Here is a 17,505-nt window from a genome sequence, read left to right as displayed (position 1 = left end):
GATAATAGGGGGGGCGTTGATCGCCCCCCCCCCCCCCCCGACTGATTAAGGTGCGGCAAGGGGCCTGACTGTAAGGGGTTAAAAAAAAAATCAATTGAGAAAAATAGTTGGGCAATTTAATGTTCTAATTGAGTGTTCCCTAGTTCAGTGGGGTAAGGTTTTTTAAGTGGGGTAGCCACAATTAAATTTGGAATATTTTTTTTTTAATTCAGAGTTTTTTCAAATTTTCAAATATCTAAATTAAGCATAAAAAAACATGTCTAAAAAAACAAATACCAACAAAGACAAAAAAAAATGAAATTTTAATTCAAATAAAATTTGGCACCCCTGATATTTATTGTTTGCCGCCATTTTGTATAGGCCTATACTTCACATGTGAAGACAATTTTTCTCAGCAATTTGTTCCCTTTTTAAGAGCAATTTTTTTTGAGTCAATTGTATGCAGTTAATTCCTTTTACTTTGATTTATTAGTTTTAATTTTTAAAAAATTACAATGTGAAGCTGTCCTTAAGCTTGGGATTTTTTGTCAAGTAACTTATGGTCCGAAAATAGTGTTCCAGCGAGGATAATTTTGGACCATTAAAAAAATCATTATAACCAGTGACGTAAAAGTTTTTTAAGAATCAATATTACCAAATTTTTTATTTGCCCCACTGGTTATAATGTTCCAAAATGATTTTAGTGGGGTAAATGTTTTTTAAGAACCCACCTCAGTTTCCTTAATTCTTTCAAAGCAAAACTACTCGTTTCCTATAGCTTGTTAGTTAGTTTTTCATTTCATAGTTTAGCGTATTAGATTGTCTGAAAGGCATTATATCTATTGAAACACTTATTTAAAAGTACAGGATGTGCTCCTGTCAGTCAAGATGTCTTTGTCTGTAAATAAGTTCTCGATAATTGCTACACCGAAATAACTCTCTTTACAGTAAAGCTTCTTATTAGTCTATGGACGATTCTAATTATCATAAGGGAATGGTAACTCGACCATCTAAATACAAATCGCCCTTTAAGGAGAACAAAAATTGGAAATCAAAGGTCAACCTCCCAAACCTCCCCCCCCCCCCCTCCCCCAACCCACTAGTTCAATATAAAATCAATTGTAACTTAATAATTGTAAGCTTCTGATGAACAAAGTTTTTCTTGCTTATTTTCTCCGACTTCTCTCTTTTCTTTTTTTTCGTCGGTGGGAAGATTTTTTCTCTCTATTTTTTGGCGTGTTGAAAAGTTGATCGGCAATAATCCCACCAAACTACCCGTCTAACTCTCTCTATTCATATATCATCAAACTCTCAATATTGTGTGCAAGTCTGTGTATTTTGTATGTATTTGTGCGTGTTGGGTTTTGAAGGCTAAGTGGGTATGTGTGTGTGTGTGTGTGTGTGTGAGTATGTGTGTGTGCTTGTGTGTGTGTGATTATGTGTGTGCTTTTGTGTGTGTACTACTACAAAGATCTCTCCCCTAGAGTGTATCCCAATGTTCTCTGATCTCTCATATGACTATTACTATACTACCGTAGTTGAGTGAATATATAGAACTAAACATATATAATATATATATATATATTAGTGTATGTATGTGTATATGTACTATTCTTCTGCCATATATTAAGCAACAGGTAAAGAATCTTTGTTATGGTTTCTATGCAACTTGTTACAATTCAAAATTTCATTATTTAAAAACATAAATTTTGTTGAAGATAACAATATTTTTAGTGAGATAAACCTAAAGTAGATACAAAAACCAAATTTTATTGTCAAGCGTAGACTAAAATATTCTGATTGTCACTTATTATACAAAATAATATCTTCCTTAAACTAGCATTTAGAGGCTCTGTATTGGAATGGGTGATCGGTATAATAGCCTAAAACCTGGCAACCTAGCCACAAATATAAAATTATAATAATCTAATAAAAATACGATGCCTACATAAAGCTTCCCTAGAAAACTCAAAAGGTTCAGTGGTTTTCAAAATCTTAGGCTACAGACAAAAATAATCATACTACTTTACTTAATAGGTTATTTAATTTACTACAATTAGATATAAACAAAGCCTTTGATAATTCCAAAATAGTTTCTATATCCGAAAATAGATTTTAAAATTAAACAAGAATGGGAACATCCATAAGTAACAGAGCAGAAAAATTATGACATGGATGAACAAATAATGTGAGATAGAGAGCAGTTGTTCAGTTGTCACAACAAAGAAAAGAAAGAGAAATAATATGCAAAAAAATAAATACAGCTGTCTATCTTAGATACCAGCCGAGAAAATCCCATTTCCCTTTAAGCGTTACGGACTGAGTAAACAAATTATGTAAGTTTTTTTTGTCTGTAACCTAAGATTTTTATAACTACTAAACCGATTGAGTATTCTATTTTAGGGAAACTTTACATTAGTCCAGGAATGTTTTTAAACATTCTATTTTTATATCAAATGTAAGGATATTTTAGGATATTTTCATCCCTAACCTACACCTTTTATGGTAGCCGCTAGTTAAATATAATAAAATTATTAATTTAATATCTTTTTGATAAGTGGAAAGAAAATACAGTTGCCATACCATGTTTTCAAGAAAAAGCCAGGGAGGGGGGGGCATTAGACTATTTATTACACTAGTCCCCAAAGTTTTATAATATATTTTCTTATTCGTTGGCTTCACAACTTTGGGAACTTTTTTTAAAATTTAGATTAGTTGTTAATTAAGTTCAAACGTTTCAACCCCTTAATTTTATTTTAGAGGGAGGGTAATTTTGTATATCATTAATTGTAAAGTACATTAGTTTATCGGCGATTGTCTTATACCTTTAGATCCCTGAGAAAAAGCACATAAACGAAAAAGGAAATTAATCCTTGTCTAAAGAGTAATACAAATAAAGCCTAAGTAACCCACAATTAATGATGTATAGCTTTTGTCACGTAACTTCTATATAAATATGGTTTATCGTATTAATTGCCAAATTATTAGATTATCTATTTTTAACAGCAATGCTACTTTGTAATAAATTTACGTGCTTCTTATTTATAGGATGATCTAAAAATTTAGTTAGACACCCATTTCAAGTAAATATTAAATTTAGATTTTTAATCAAAACTATTTTAGAATTCAAATTGTCTAATTTAGCTTTAAAGAATACGGTAAAGATTATGCTTATTATAAAACATTTTTTTTTAAATGTGCACTTCAAATAAATGTATGTTATTTAAACAATATTAAATATAACATCTATATTTTAACTGGTAAAAATTATTAATTTTTTGTTTGTGTGCTACTTTAGTAATTGATTGTTCTTGTTATTTATATTATAATACAGTCTTACAAAAATTAGGGAAATTATAAAGAAATGCATTTTTTGGATATGCAAAATTTTCAGTAAAAGTTAGATCTAATCCTCCAAATTTTACTAGGTTATTTTTTACCCTTACCTTATACCCTAACAATAATTTGTATCAAACAAAAGTTAAGGATTAGGGCGAATATTTAGTAGAGATTTTCTGGGAGGAAGTGGACATGGGGCTTTTTTAAAACTAGTCGCCATAGTCTTTTGTTTTCTTGGGAACTTCCCAAACTTACGTTCTGAATGTAAATAAATAAAAAGGTTAATATAGTAATTTCTAAGTATATACATTTGCTATGCATGACGAAAGCAAAAACAAATTTTGGATCTACTGCAGTTCACGGTAAAATATTGCTGGTAACGAATATTGCCAAAAATCTATGAATTTTAAAGGCTGCTAGCTGCCAAACGGCTGAACGTACAGATCATGCCCGCACACTGTTTTAAGCGGCATAAGAAGGCCTACAAATAATCTGGAATAGTCATAAATCAATAATGCATAATTATCTCGCAGTGCAGAGAAATGCGCAAAAAAGCCTATTTTACGCGTTTTTTCTTCAGTGAAGCTTTCCCTGTGCATCATTGGATCTTGGCTATTCCAGATTATTTGTAGGCCTTCTTATACCGCTTAAAATGGTGTGCGGGTATGATCTGTACGTTCAGCCGTTTAGCAGCTAGCAGCCTTTAAAATTCATAGATTTTTGGAAATATTGCTTACCAGCAATATTTTATCGTAAACTGCAATAGATCCCAAATTTTGTTTAATGAAAAAAAACATGAAAAAAACTTTATGTAATCAAATCTTAAACCTAATGTAGTTGCATCAGGTAGTCAATGTTACATAAAAATAATTTCAAATTTCTCATTAAATTAATCAACAAAATATCTATATAAATATTCCAAATTTTAAATGTTGTTTTATTTTTCTAATCAATTCATTAATAAATTATTTTTTTTTTTCTTATAATTTGTATTTTAAATATCTTACAATAAAAGTTATCGAACTAAGAAAAAGGATATTCATTGCAGAAAAACACCTTTGTTTATTTTTTGCATTCAAGTAATCAAGCAATGAAATTTTGTGATCGTTTTGTCATGTGAATGTGATTCATACTAGGAAATAAATTTTTACATGTTATAATTTGACCAAAATCTTTCTTAATTTAAACCAATAACATGTATGGAATATACCTCTAATGTTATCCTATTAACTTTTATTTTAAGAGTATGCATCTAGATTATCTCTACTGTATGCAAAGAGTGAAAGAATAAGGTTACAAACACAATTATTGTATACCCAAGATAAACAATGTATGCAGGGGGTTAGGACCATTTATTTTCTCTACAGCCGCTGCAACGCAAGAATTTTATGTTTAATGGTCTAAATTGACATTAGAATAATTCAAAGTTTTAGTTTGTTATATAATTTTGTTTCCTTCGTGTCTTTAGCTAAAGTGTGTAAATAGTAAACTTATATAAGAAAATAATTAAAAACCTCACCCCTTGATAATATATCTAACTACACCCTTGTCTCGAAGCTAAGTAAATAAGTATAGTTGTGTATATAGTAAGCTTATATAGGAGCATAATTATACACTCTTCCCATATCAAACAGTCTAATAAATGATATATTTGCTTTAGTTACAAATATAGAGAAAATCTTAGAAAAAGCTAACAAAATCCGTTACATGACTTATTCATCTATTAGTGGCTCTGACTCTAGCGTCTAGGGGATACGTATTAGGAAAAAATGGTCAGAAAAATAGCCTAAAACCATATGAATGAAAACTTTATATAAAAAAGAGTAGCATAAAACCACCCCAAGACCTATGTGAAGCTTCTCTAAAATGGAGAACTTAATTTGTTAGGTATTATTTTATATCTTAAACTCTAGACATAAAACTTACTACTTTAACTCATCATGAGTTGGTTAAACTTCTAGGTCAAAATTTCATTCCTTAATCATCATGGGGTAAAGGCGCAATGGGTAGGGTTGGGCTGGTAATCTAAGGGTTCCTGAATCAAACCCATCCACGTGCAAAATGAACTCTGCTGAATTGATCCATAGCTTATGTATTTCTCTTACTTCGTATTAATTTATTTATAATTGGATGTTTATTGTATTCAAGTAAAGCTAATTATTTATCAATTAAATAAATTAGGCTTACATAAAAAAGGTAATTGGTAAGTTGATGTTATTCGGTAATAATGAGGTATAATTCATAATACTAACAAGTCAAAGAATGATCCTATTAACATGATATTTGAAATGATGATCCCTATCCCAATGCGGCACAATTCTATTAGCAAAGCATCTCTTGAACTTTCAAATAATCGAAATTAAAACAGACGGATATTATTTTTAGTAGCGAAGCTACTCTATAATTCACAATGTCCGTCCGTCTATCCGTCCGTCTGTCCGTCATGAGACAGAATAGGTGAAACGTGATTTTCTTGGCTCCTATTAAAGATAGACAGCTGAAATTTTTTGACAACATTCCCATTATTAAGGAGCACAATTAACTATAAAGCATCAAGGGCGGTCGGACCGCTTTTTGGCAGGTTTTAGGCTACTTTGTATTTTTCACATTTTTCTCCATATCTTCAGTGTTTATGGTCCGATTTTAAATTTTTTTTCAGTTATTGATATCAAAATTAAATTTCCTGTCGTTTACAGTAAACAATCATGACGGCCAAACTGCCATTTTGCAGGTTTTAGGCTATTTTTGTATTTTTCACATTTCCAACATATCTTCAGTTTTTATGGTCCAATTTTTAAAATGTTTTCAGTTATAGATATAAGAATTAAATTTCCCGTCGTTTAAAGAAAACAACCATGACGGCCAGACTGCCTGTATGCAGGTTTTAGGCTATTTTTGTGTTTTTTTCACATTATTCTCCATATCTTCAGTGTTTATGGTCCGATTTTCAAACTTTTTTCAGTTATAGATATCAAAATTAAATTTCCTTTCGTTTAAAGAAAACAACCATGGCGGTCAGACTCCCTTTTATCAGGTGTTTGGCTATTTTTATATGTTTTACACATTTTCCCATATATTTGGTGTTTTTGGTCCAATTTTCAAACTTTTTTGGGATATCAGTATCAAAATAATTTTTCCCATTGTTATGAGAATCTTTTATGTAATCTACTTTGACCGTCGTCATCATTAAAAATAAAACAAGGTTTCGTGTTTATTTTCTCCAATAAATCTATTCTTGTTTTTAATAAATACACTTTAAATCTACTTTTACGTATTTCCATCCACGATTTTTTGTGCTTCACTACTTATGGATGTTGTCATCCTTGTTTATTATTATTATTAGATATTATTTAGAACTTCGTAAAATCATATTGTGATTCTTGAAAAAAGGAGACATTATATGCAAATACAAATAAAGAAAATCACGGAACAAATAAGTTTATTTCTTTTGAAGCATGACCGATAGACAGATGGACAAAACAAAGTATAGATCAAATGCACATATGTCTCGGGAATTTTCACTAAAATAGTCAACTTTAATATTCTATGAGGTAAAATTTTACTCTTATGTACATATATTATTTATATACTTTAAAATGATTTAGAAAAAGACTTGTATACGTCTTTTTTTGCAGAAATTTATTGATATAAATAATAGTCAAAGAGAAAAAAAGGCATTAGAGTAACATCCATGTAAAATGTTATCCTATACTTAGATTAAATCATTAACTATCTATTAATTTTTAATTAAAATACTATTTTAAAAGCTAATAAATTTTTACAATACTAGCGGCTCTTCCCCTAGAATCTAGGGCCTTTATGTATATTCCAAAGGCTTAAGAAAAGCAAAAAATAGCTTAGACTCATCCTAAAATGGAGAACTTAATCGGCTCTACAGGAAAAAAGCATAACTTAAGAAATGATAAAAAAAAAATCCATATAATGTTTTCTGTTCTATTTCTATATTTTTCTGTGACTTATTAAAATGTAATCAATTAGTTTTCCATAGAAATGTCGAATTTAAATCCACAAACATTCAAACATAACAACTATCAGATGAGCTGAATTTAAATTTCTGAATGTTTACACAGTTTCCTCGGTGTTTCATCATCCTATCTCAATATTTACTACTAGCTAAAAAAACTAAAACTTCCAACAAAAAATCTATATTTGAACGTATAAACGATTTATTTAAAATTTTACTTTTTAAAATTTTGATTTATTTTTTAAGTTTGAAGCTTTTTTAGTTAGTAGTAAATATTGAAATAGGATGAGGAAACACCGAGGAAACTGTGTACACATTCGGAAATTCAAATTCAGCTCATCAACTATCAACTTATAATTGATGTTTCTACAAAGTTGATAAATTTTAAAATTGTCCATAACTATTTTCATTTATAAACAGGGTAAATATTATTTGTTATAAAAATAATCCTCTAGATTGAATCCTAAAGTAACGAGGTTTTTTTAAAAAAAAATATACGTTAGAATTAAGATCTTAACAATGTTCTTTTTTACCCCCATCAAACTATTACCCTAGGGAGAAAAACCCCATATTTTGTGTATAAATTTTTTTTAAAATGTCAGATTTATTAAAACTTAGGTTTTTGAACTATAGTGCGAAACATGAATTAAAATTACTGCTGTAAGATTTTTTTGTTTATTTTTATGGATTGGGGTAACAATCTAATATATTTTCTAAAATATTTGCCTAAGAAACTTTTTTTTAAAGGGAGGAAATTACCCTTTTATCCCCCCCCTCCCTCTTGGACGCCCTTGGTGCTGTAACCATTTACATTTAATTTTAGGAAACACCAAAAAACCTGTGGCTATCTTGTTAAAAATGTATCTGTGATATTGATGGAGCACAAAACAAATTCATTTTCATTTGACAATTAGATGTTTCCGCTCAATTTTACAACAATTTTACTATAGCTAGCCTTTTAATACATCATATTTTATACAAATTTAATATTAATTTCTTATGGTGGCTGCTCCCCTAACCTGTAGATGTAGGGTAAAACGGAATTTTTTTTCTGTAATCAAAAAATTCTTATGCCATGTAGGAGAGCACCATTGAAACTGTATGATTTTTTCTTCAATTTTTCATTAATCATTAATTTTTGTAATTTCTCTAGTTTACCCCTATTGTAAAATTTATCTTGTGACTGTGTGTGGGGGGGGGGGGGAACCACCAACCTACCTGAAAATGATCAGGGAGATACAGTGTGTTTTTTTATGAGAACTTTTTTGAAAGCAATTTTACCCAACTTATAGTTATCAGAATTAAATGATTAATGGCTTATTTTCTTCGTTTTTTATAACCATTTATAAAACATCAAAACATTATTTCAGTTTTTATTAAAAAAGTAGAGTAAAATAAAAAATTCAAAACCTAGGTGTCAACACCTAAAAATGGTTTTAGCGCATTTTTCTCATGCTCAAATCTTCTACCCTTTGCAAGAATGGCTGCAAAACGCTTCAAAGTTGAGATACAGAGTTAAAAATTGATACAGATACTTTTCGGGACATGTACTAGAACATATTAAAGGCCATATCTCAACTAGGGAGGGAGTACTGGCCCCCCAAAGTGGACTACTGAAATTTTAATTCTTTCTTGCAAAGGGCAGAAGATTTAAGCTTAAGAAAAATGCGCTAAAACCTTTTCTAGATGTTGACACCTAAGTTTTGAATTTTTGATTTTACTGTACTTTTTAAATAAAAACTGAAATATTTTTTTGATGTTTTAAAAATGGTTATAAAAAACGAAGAAAATAAGCCGTTAACCATTAAATTCTGATAACTATAAGTGGGGTAAAATTGCTTTCAAAAAAGTTGTCATAAAAAAAACACACTGCATATTACCCAAACCTCCCAGCTCATGGTTCAAAAATTTAAAATGGGTGGGGGGCAACCAACCCCCGCACCCCAAAAAAAAAATTCCCCTCCAAAAAAAAATTTCAATTAATTCAATTTTCAAATAGAATGAAAGAAAACTTTACATTTTTTCTCTTTCTGAAAACTTGATAACCAGCTTTTGGACTTACATGCCATCTAAGCATAGTTGTAGAGCAGCTCCGCTCCTGTTTATTTGCATATTATTGCTTAATCTGCTTATTTGTCAATTGTACAGGAAACGATGAATAACAAGTGCAATGTGCACACAAAACTGTGACTATATAATTTACTAGCTGCTATGTCACTAGAGGCCTCTAGGTGCCCTTGAGGGTAGAGGGGTGGGGGGAGGAAATCGAACCCCACTTTCGATTGCAGTTTAAAAAGAAAGAGTAAAAAAAAATTTGGGGATTGAATTTTTTAGGGCGATTTCTCTTAAGAGGGGGTGGTACCCTCGTCCATAATAGTTGTATATATTACTATTAAACCAATGTAGATCAACATATTAAAGTTTTGAAAACATTTATTTTTTTTGCTGAAATGCATTCACTTCAAATTTAACAAGAAAAACTATATACATACAGAGGCCGTGATTCAGCAAATTATTTCCCTAAGAAATTGCTGAAAATTTAGATAATTTTGTGGCGTAATGTTGACGTGAAACTTATTTTGTTCGGAAACTAAATGGAAGTGGTTAAGGAGGGGGTTGTTGGGAAATAATCACTGCTAATTGTTTGTCAGATTTCTGGTTTCTTGTCCCTGATATACACAAACAATTCAACAACAATTAGCAAATTGTAAAAAATGATAATTTTAATTAATAATTTGAAAATATACATGATAGATGAAAAGTAAAAACAACAATTCAAATTGTAAACAAAACATTTGTATTTAACATCTACGAAACATCATTAAGTTTTAAACAGACGATTTGATAAATTTTTTAGATTGTTTTTAAAGAAGGAATTTCCACGGGACAGATGGACGAACATACAGACCTAGATTATATAGTAGCTACGCTGCGCTTATGCTTATTTGTCATTTCTATTGATGGGGAATATTTAAAATTACCAACAAACACTTCAAACCTATTTTCTTTAAAGAATTACATAAATTAAGTAACATGATGTCAATTTGTCAGTCTGTTTGTACCAAAGGATCTCACTAACCGCTTAACCGATATGGTTTTCTCTTACAGGATACCGATACAGGTACTGGTAAGGTTTATAACTTTTTGGAAAAGAGTACCATCACCCTCCCAAGAGAAATCGACCCAAGAAAAAAATCCCCTCCCCCCCTAAATAAATTTTTTTTTATTTAATCTTTTTTAACTAAAAAAAAAATTCCCCTACCAGAAAATTTCTATTTTTACTTTTTCTTTTAAAATCTAAAATAAGAAATTGGGTTATAGAATTTAACCCCCCCCCCCTTCTTCCCCCAATTCTAAAGTGCCCCTAAGGTAACAATTGTCAGCCTGTTTGTACCGAAGGATATCGCAATCCGTTAAACCGATATGGTTTTAATTTACAGGATGGCTATAGACCTTTAGGGGCGTAGCCGCAAGTTTCATATACTTTTTCCAAATAATAAGCAAAGATTTCCTATGGGAATGGAATTTAAAATTTGACACACCTGTTGTAAAGATCAAGTGAAATATATAAGCTCGAGTTTCTCTTTACTTTCCCCTCAGAATAATCTATTTTATACCCTTCAAAAAATTATTGGTATGAAATAGAATAAAAAAGTTGCATTTTTTTAATTTGTAATTTTATCAAAAACTCCATTTTATTAAACAATTTTAGAATTAAATATGATAATCTTAAAAATGTTTAAATTTCAGGTGATTTCCTTCCACCATGGCTTATTCATCAATGGAGACAAACTATTCTAAAATATCTCAGACCGCAATTTTAGGTAAATTTTATGATTTTGCCAGGGATCGGCAGCTGCGTTTTAGCTGCAGAGAAATCAATGTTAAATAGTTTTAGATATTAAACCTGATACTAATATTTGAATATGTTTTTTCAGTATTTTTGACACCTAAAATGGTTTAAATTGCAACTACATTTTTGCTTTTTGCAAATAAAATGATAAACTTCTTAAAGAAACTTTTAGGCTGGCTCATTTCATATTTGTCCAAATTTCTAAGAGAGGGAGGGGCAATTAATTGGTATCATATGAAAATTAGTATATCTTTGATTCATTTGTTGGTTTCAAACTTTGGGTACTTTTAGACAACTTATTTGAAGTAGGGTTGGGCCGGATATCCGGTCTGGCCGGTTATCCGGCCGGATACCGGATATTAAAACTATCCGGTTACATGATATGCTGCTGATTTTTGACGCCAGATATCCGGTTATCCGGCCGGATATCCGGTAAATTGCCGGATATCGAACGTTGGCCAGATATCCGGCCGGAACCGGATACCCGGCATTATAAATCAGCCGGATATCCGGTATCCGGTATCCGGCCAAAAAAGTATCCGGCCCAACCCTAATTTGAAGCACTATACATACTTTTTAACCGATATTCTAAATCTATCGTGCATTGTCTTATCCCTGACATTACAAGATTCTTGGAAAAATGTTATCAATTGAGATTGTGTAAGATAATTAGAGATAATCTAGAGACACATTCTCCAAATCAGCCAATAAGATAACAACGAAGGTACAACCCGGCCATGGAATTGGTTCAAATTGTGTACAGATTTTGGTAGAAAAGACCATAATTTCCTTTTATTTTAAGAGTCAGCTATGAAAAGTACAGTATGAAGTACCTGACAAAACATATAATAAATTAAGTATGAATACTTGAATAAAGTTAGCTGTCTAGAAATCATATCGTCGAAAAATTTCGTCGCTTGAAAAACTTGAATGGGTCTTATATGGTGAAGAAAAACAAAGGAGAATTTCTTTACTTTTTTTACTTTTAGCGAATTTTGTAGTCATGGAACTTCTAGATACATTATGTCTATTGTAAGATATTTGTGCTCAAGAATAGAACACAAACAGGAATAAAAGAGTCCATCCTATAAAAACGCTAAAAAATAATAGATTTATTACCCTAGATGGAAAATCGGCCAATATAATATGTTCTACTAATAAATGAATTATAAACAAAGATTTTTTTATGTTTAGCCATATATGATTAAATCCTACCAATCAAACTTGCATCCTACTAATTTAAAAACTGCAGCTCTCTTAAACCTTTACTTATTATAAATTCAGGAAAGATGCGGTTTATAGAATAAATATTAATAAATATAATAAGTACAGATTTATGTATAACCCAAACAACTACCTGGATTCTGCCTTTGTGATCTTTTTAGTCTGCCAGTAAATTGCTTTCTGCTCTTGGCTTTGTCAATATTTACGATGCTATTGACAGTGGGCCTGGACATACAGTTATTTAACCCCTTTCCCCTCTATTATTTTACTCTATTGTTTGTAGAACACACTTTGCGTTACAAAGAAACAAGTGAGAGAAAGATTTTTGTGGTCGTAATTGGAAAACTTACAAAATCACAGGGAAAAGGAATTAGTTTTAATTAATTTGGTATAAAAAATTATTGTCACAACGCATAGAGAAAAAAATAAAAGAGAGGAATCGAAGCAACTAGAAGACGAAAATAGGCAGTGGGCCTAGAGGCCTACTTAGCGCTGTTGCCGCGCTAAAATTTATTGCTATTCCACTACTTTTCAAATGGGAGGATTAAAAATTATTTTAAAAAATATTTTTTTACTTTTTACTATTTCCATATTTAGGGCAAGAATATTAGATTAGATATTTTCGTTTTAATGTTTTAATTAAAAATTACATAGAATTTTATTTTTATTTTAAAAAATTTGTTCATGAAAGATGAATCCTTCTATTTCTAAAAAGGGGGAAATTTTTTTCATAATGAACATTCAGCTGATTCTGACCGCCCACGGCTGTTTGCTAAATATCGCTTTTCTTTTTATTCACATTATTATTTATGATTGACTTACAAAAAGCCCCGGGCGGTTTTTGATTTTCGTCTGCTTCTAAATTTAGGGATGGGGAAGTAGTATTTTTCCATGAAAAAGGGGTGAGTATTCATCCTCTTATCCTTTTTCCTTATGTCACAACGCCATACTAATTACATTAAACTTAGTTTCTTGAGTTCTACAGCTATGTCAAATATTAAGGGACAAAGAATTGGCTTATTCAGATGTCCAACTCATTCTGGTTAGGGTAGTGAGGGGCTGTGAAATAGTCTAAAACCATACAAAGAGTTACATAAAATAATATTCTAAAACCATACAAAGAGTTACATAAAATATTATACTATAACAACTCTCGATCAGATCAGTGTAAGAGCCTAATTTTTTGGTAAAATTTTATATCAAATTAAATATATTCAGAAATCTGTCTATCAAAAAAAAATACTTTTTCAGCATGGCTTTGAAATTGATTAATATCCGGTGTATTTGAACCGGTTCTCAGCCATACTAAAAAATCGTGTATAGTATCTATATATACAGACAATTTACCACAAATATAAAAATAAAAAACTTAAAATTGTAAAATAAAAACCAGTTCTGTTAGCCTGGCCCCCTCAGGGCTAACACAATTGTCTTTAATCTTACAATCTTTTATTTTAATGTCCATGCGATATATATATAGCTATTCCTTAACCCCTGTAAATCTTGTTTTCAAGAAGTTGGTAAAGAGGTTTTTAACCATGTTCTTGCTAAATTATTTCTTACATTAATAGGATTTATAGAATTACATTTTTTTGTGGATTTAAATCTACCCGCTTGTTGTCAGGGAAGGTGTTAGAAAAAATCGATAATTCAGATAACTACCTGGATCCAGTGTTGGGGACCTTTTTCGTCTGCTTGCAAATTGCTCTCTGCTCTTTTGTAGCAACTTGGCTTTGTTAATATTTCCGACGCTATTGGCTGATGATCGAAGACACAAGTTAAAGTCATCACAATGTCTTCGAGGTGGGGACTTTATTTGAACCCTTCCCCCTCTATTGTTTTACTCTAATTGTGTTAGATTCATGACAACGTTATTTAAGTAACAATAATGATATTTTTTAAATAATCCACTAAAATACTGCTTCTATTGATTGACATTTGATTTTATTATCGTTGGATCATGCTAACATGGTACTTCGAGACAATTAAAAGTTTAGCAATAAAAGCTTCGTTGAGTTATATAATAAATATTGACGGGTAGCTAAGGATAAAATAACCCAACTTTTTCAAATAAATATATTATAATTAAAGTTTTAATTGTGTACCTATAATATTGATATTTTATTAATTTTTAACATAAAAAAAGAAAATTTTGAGTCTCTCTGAAATCCAACTTGAGCGATATTGAATGAAGATTTTATTGGTGCCATATATGAGACAAAGCGTTTTGGACTGATTTTAAGCTAAACAAGGATGGCAACATCCATAAAAGCGAAGCTCTAAAACGGTAGGACAAACGAGCATTAACACTTGTAGAGTGTTAGAAATGAATAAGAAGAATATAAATATATAGGTCTAAACAAAACTATATATAAATGAGTTGCAACATTGCGTAAATACAGGATCCAGTAAAAGGACATACTTTCATTTTTTATATTTAATTTTAGAGATGACTCGCTTATAACATGGTACCTTGTTGTCCTATTAATCATTATATAAAATCAGAAGAATAAGATAAATATTTTATAGGAATCATCATGCAAAGTTTGAAATCGAAGAGGAATATTCTAACATGTCTAACTTACCGAAAACAGCTAACCGTTACGGACAAACGAATCTACCATATTTATAGATAAGCTTCGCTACTAAAAAAAGAAGAAAATTGTTACTCCTGCCATAAACATTTAACACCTTATTTTACAACATGAACGTTGAACATTGATTCTACGTTTTTTTTATAAAATGTTGTACAGTTTATATAGCGTACAGAGCGAGAGCGGCGGACACAACGGACGGATTCACTAATGTTAAAACTGTTAAGAAGCTTCGCTTCAATCCCAAATAACCCAGAGTCTCTACATAAAAGTTTATTTATAGGCAAACCAAACAATACTGATTTAAATATTTACAGATTTAGGATGGGTTAAACAGGATAATAATGATTCCTTTTTTTTGTATATTTTAGGGGATTTAGCAAATTATATAGAAGAATATTATTATTAGTGAGAACATAGCTACTCTATAACTAAGTCTAAAGTATACTATACATAAACAAAATTAGACTACACAGATTATATTAACAAGAAAAATACATTAATATTATCTAATTCATTGGCTCAATAACTTTGGGTACCTTGTTAACTGTTATTGGTTGGTACAAACTTTTTAACCAATAATTTTAATCTACAGAAGGGTGATTTTGTCCATTATCATCATTGGCAATGTATATTAATTATGAGTTTAATGAGTTTAATGAAATACTGAATCCTAAGTACATAAGATAAACTGTACAAATTGAATAAAGGTACTAAGAAAGAGAGGTAATGTCTGATTGAGCCAATAAATGAATCGCATCGGAGCATACATGAAATCTCATTGGTTGAATTAAACTGAAGTTTTCATTTTTTTCATTAGAGTTAATTAGAGCTGTTCTTTCAACTTTTACTCGAATCAAGTCCATCACATGAAGTACTGCCTTCATATTGTTGTTTCACATCAATGTTTTATCTGTGCATTAATAATAAATATGCTTCATCTATTGCAATCGTTGTAAACTAATAAAATCCCTTTATAAATTTAAGTTAATAAAATCATTTTTTTATCTCGGACTTCAAATGTACATGATTTATAATCTTTAATTCGTAATTCGTATCTATTATAAACATTTAAAATACTTAAATTCGTAGTTTGTTTCATGTTTACCTCAAAATAAATTATATAAAAATAAAATAACAACAAATAGCAATACAACAGTACGTTCGTTACGTTTTCAACAGGACCTAGCGTTGTACTGTGTATACACTGTACACATATGCGTAAGAAGAAAGGGCATATTTTTTTTATTTTGTTCATATAAAGAGTCAGCTGTAAATAGTCGCATTTCTTAAGATAAAGCTTTTCTCACGTAAATTATATCGTGTTAAAATTTATTTTCTAGTATAGTGTAAAGCATATTACAAATCCTTTAATAAGTTAGCTACGTATTGTTGAATTACTTAATATAAAGTTAGCTTTCTAGAAATTATATACTCGAAAATTTTTTAAGTTTTTTGTCAGCTGGAGGAGTTCCTTTGTCAGATTTACGAAAAAGGGGTTCACAATATAGTTCTTCTCTCCTATTTCTATTACAAATTGAAAGGAAATGAAAATTATTTTATTTATAAAGTACAAATCTACTTTTAACCTTTAATCTTTCACGCAACTGACATAGCATTTATTAACTTTGAATAACATTTCTTTGTCATTATTACAATGTAGAAGGAAACGCTCTGGTACGAAAGGACAAACGAACATTAACACTTGTACAGTGTCAGAACTGACTAAGAATACAAAATTGTAAGTAAATTTGTTGCCAAATTTATGTCTAAGTACATTTTAAGGACTTGATCATAGTGATGCGTCGCTTATAACATTGTACATTGTTGCAATAAGAATCAGAATTCCAAAAGTATGATGATTGAAACATACAAAAATGTGTTGTCAAAAAATAAAAAAAAATCAGCATATGTATATTAAATGGACTTACGGAATTTCTGGTAACGATTATAGAGTTGCTACGTTTCCTAAATTTTTACAGCATTTGTTTATAATTTTTAGTCTATTTTTAGGTTAAAAGATGAAAGGGAATTGTTAGAATGGGAAGTGATGCGACAAAACGTTAACATCTTTCGCATGTTAGGTGATTTTTTATTTGGATTTTTCCACTAGGGCGCTAAAAAACAGGTTATTTTTTACCCTTTTTTATACAGTGAGATAACATAGTGATATAAAAGAGCTAAGCCAAACTACAATAAGTAGGTGTGCTTGTCTGCAACGGATAGCTTTAGACATGTTAAAAACGTTGTATTTAACTTAAACTTTTAAAAGATGCTCTGTAATGGTAATGTATTTAAATTGAAGCGTTGCAGCTCTATAATTGTAATTAGGTGACAAATGGTTTAAGCACTTACAAAACAGATCGATTTTCTTTTAATTGCTATTTACATTGTTTTACTTGTATATGATTTGATTATAGATACCCCAGGGATCTAAAGGGATAAGACAATGGCTGATAAATTGGTGTGCATACACAATTATGAAATTATGAATCAACTTTTAAACTAAAGGGAATATTTTTTCGTATCCC

The 17,505-nt window shown here is 30.3% G+C and overlaps 1 protein-coding gene across 1 annotated transcript in view; it reads left to right on the top strand.

Annotated features, from left to right (window-relative positions):
* The first annotated feature begins 1,379 nt into the window (after positions 1–1,379).
* The window catches only part of LOC145319612 (excitatory amino acid transporter 3-like), a 102,413-nt gene continuing 86,287 nt past the window's right edge, over positions 1,380–17,505 (top strand). The window contains exons 1-2 of the mRNA XM_080161845.1: positions 1,380–1,616; positions 11,054–11,127. The gene's annotated coding sequence lies outside the window, so the exon portion shown is untranslated. The remainder of the gene's footprint in view (positions 1,617–11,053; positions 11,128–17,505) is intronic.

This window comes from Acartia tonsa, chromosome 5 (genome assembly GCF_053477335.1).
Source record: "Acartia tonsa isolate MP-2025a chromosome 5, ASM5347733v1, whole genome shotgun sequence".
NCBI lineage: Eukaryota > Metazoa > Arthropoda > Copepoda > Calanoida > Acartiidae > Acartia > Acartia tonsa.
The sequence above is the reverse complement of the archived record's forward strand: the minus strand, read 5'-3'. Positions and strand labels throughout refer to the sequence as shown.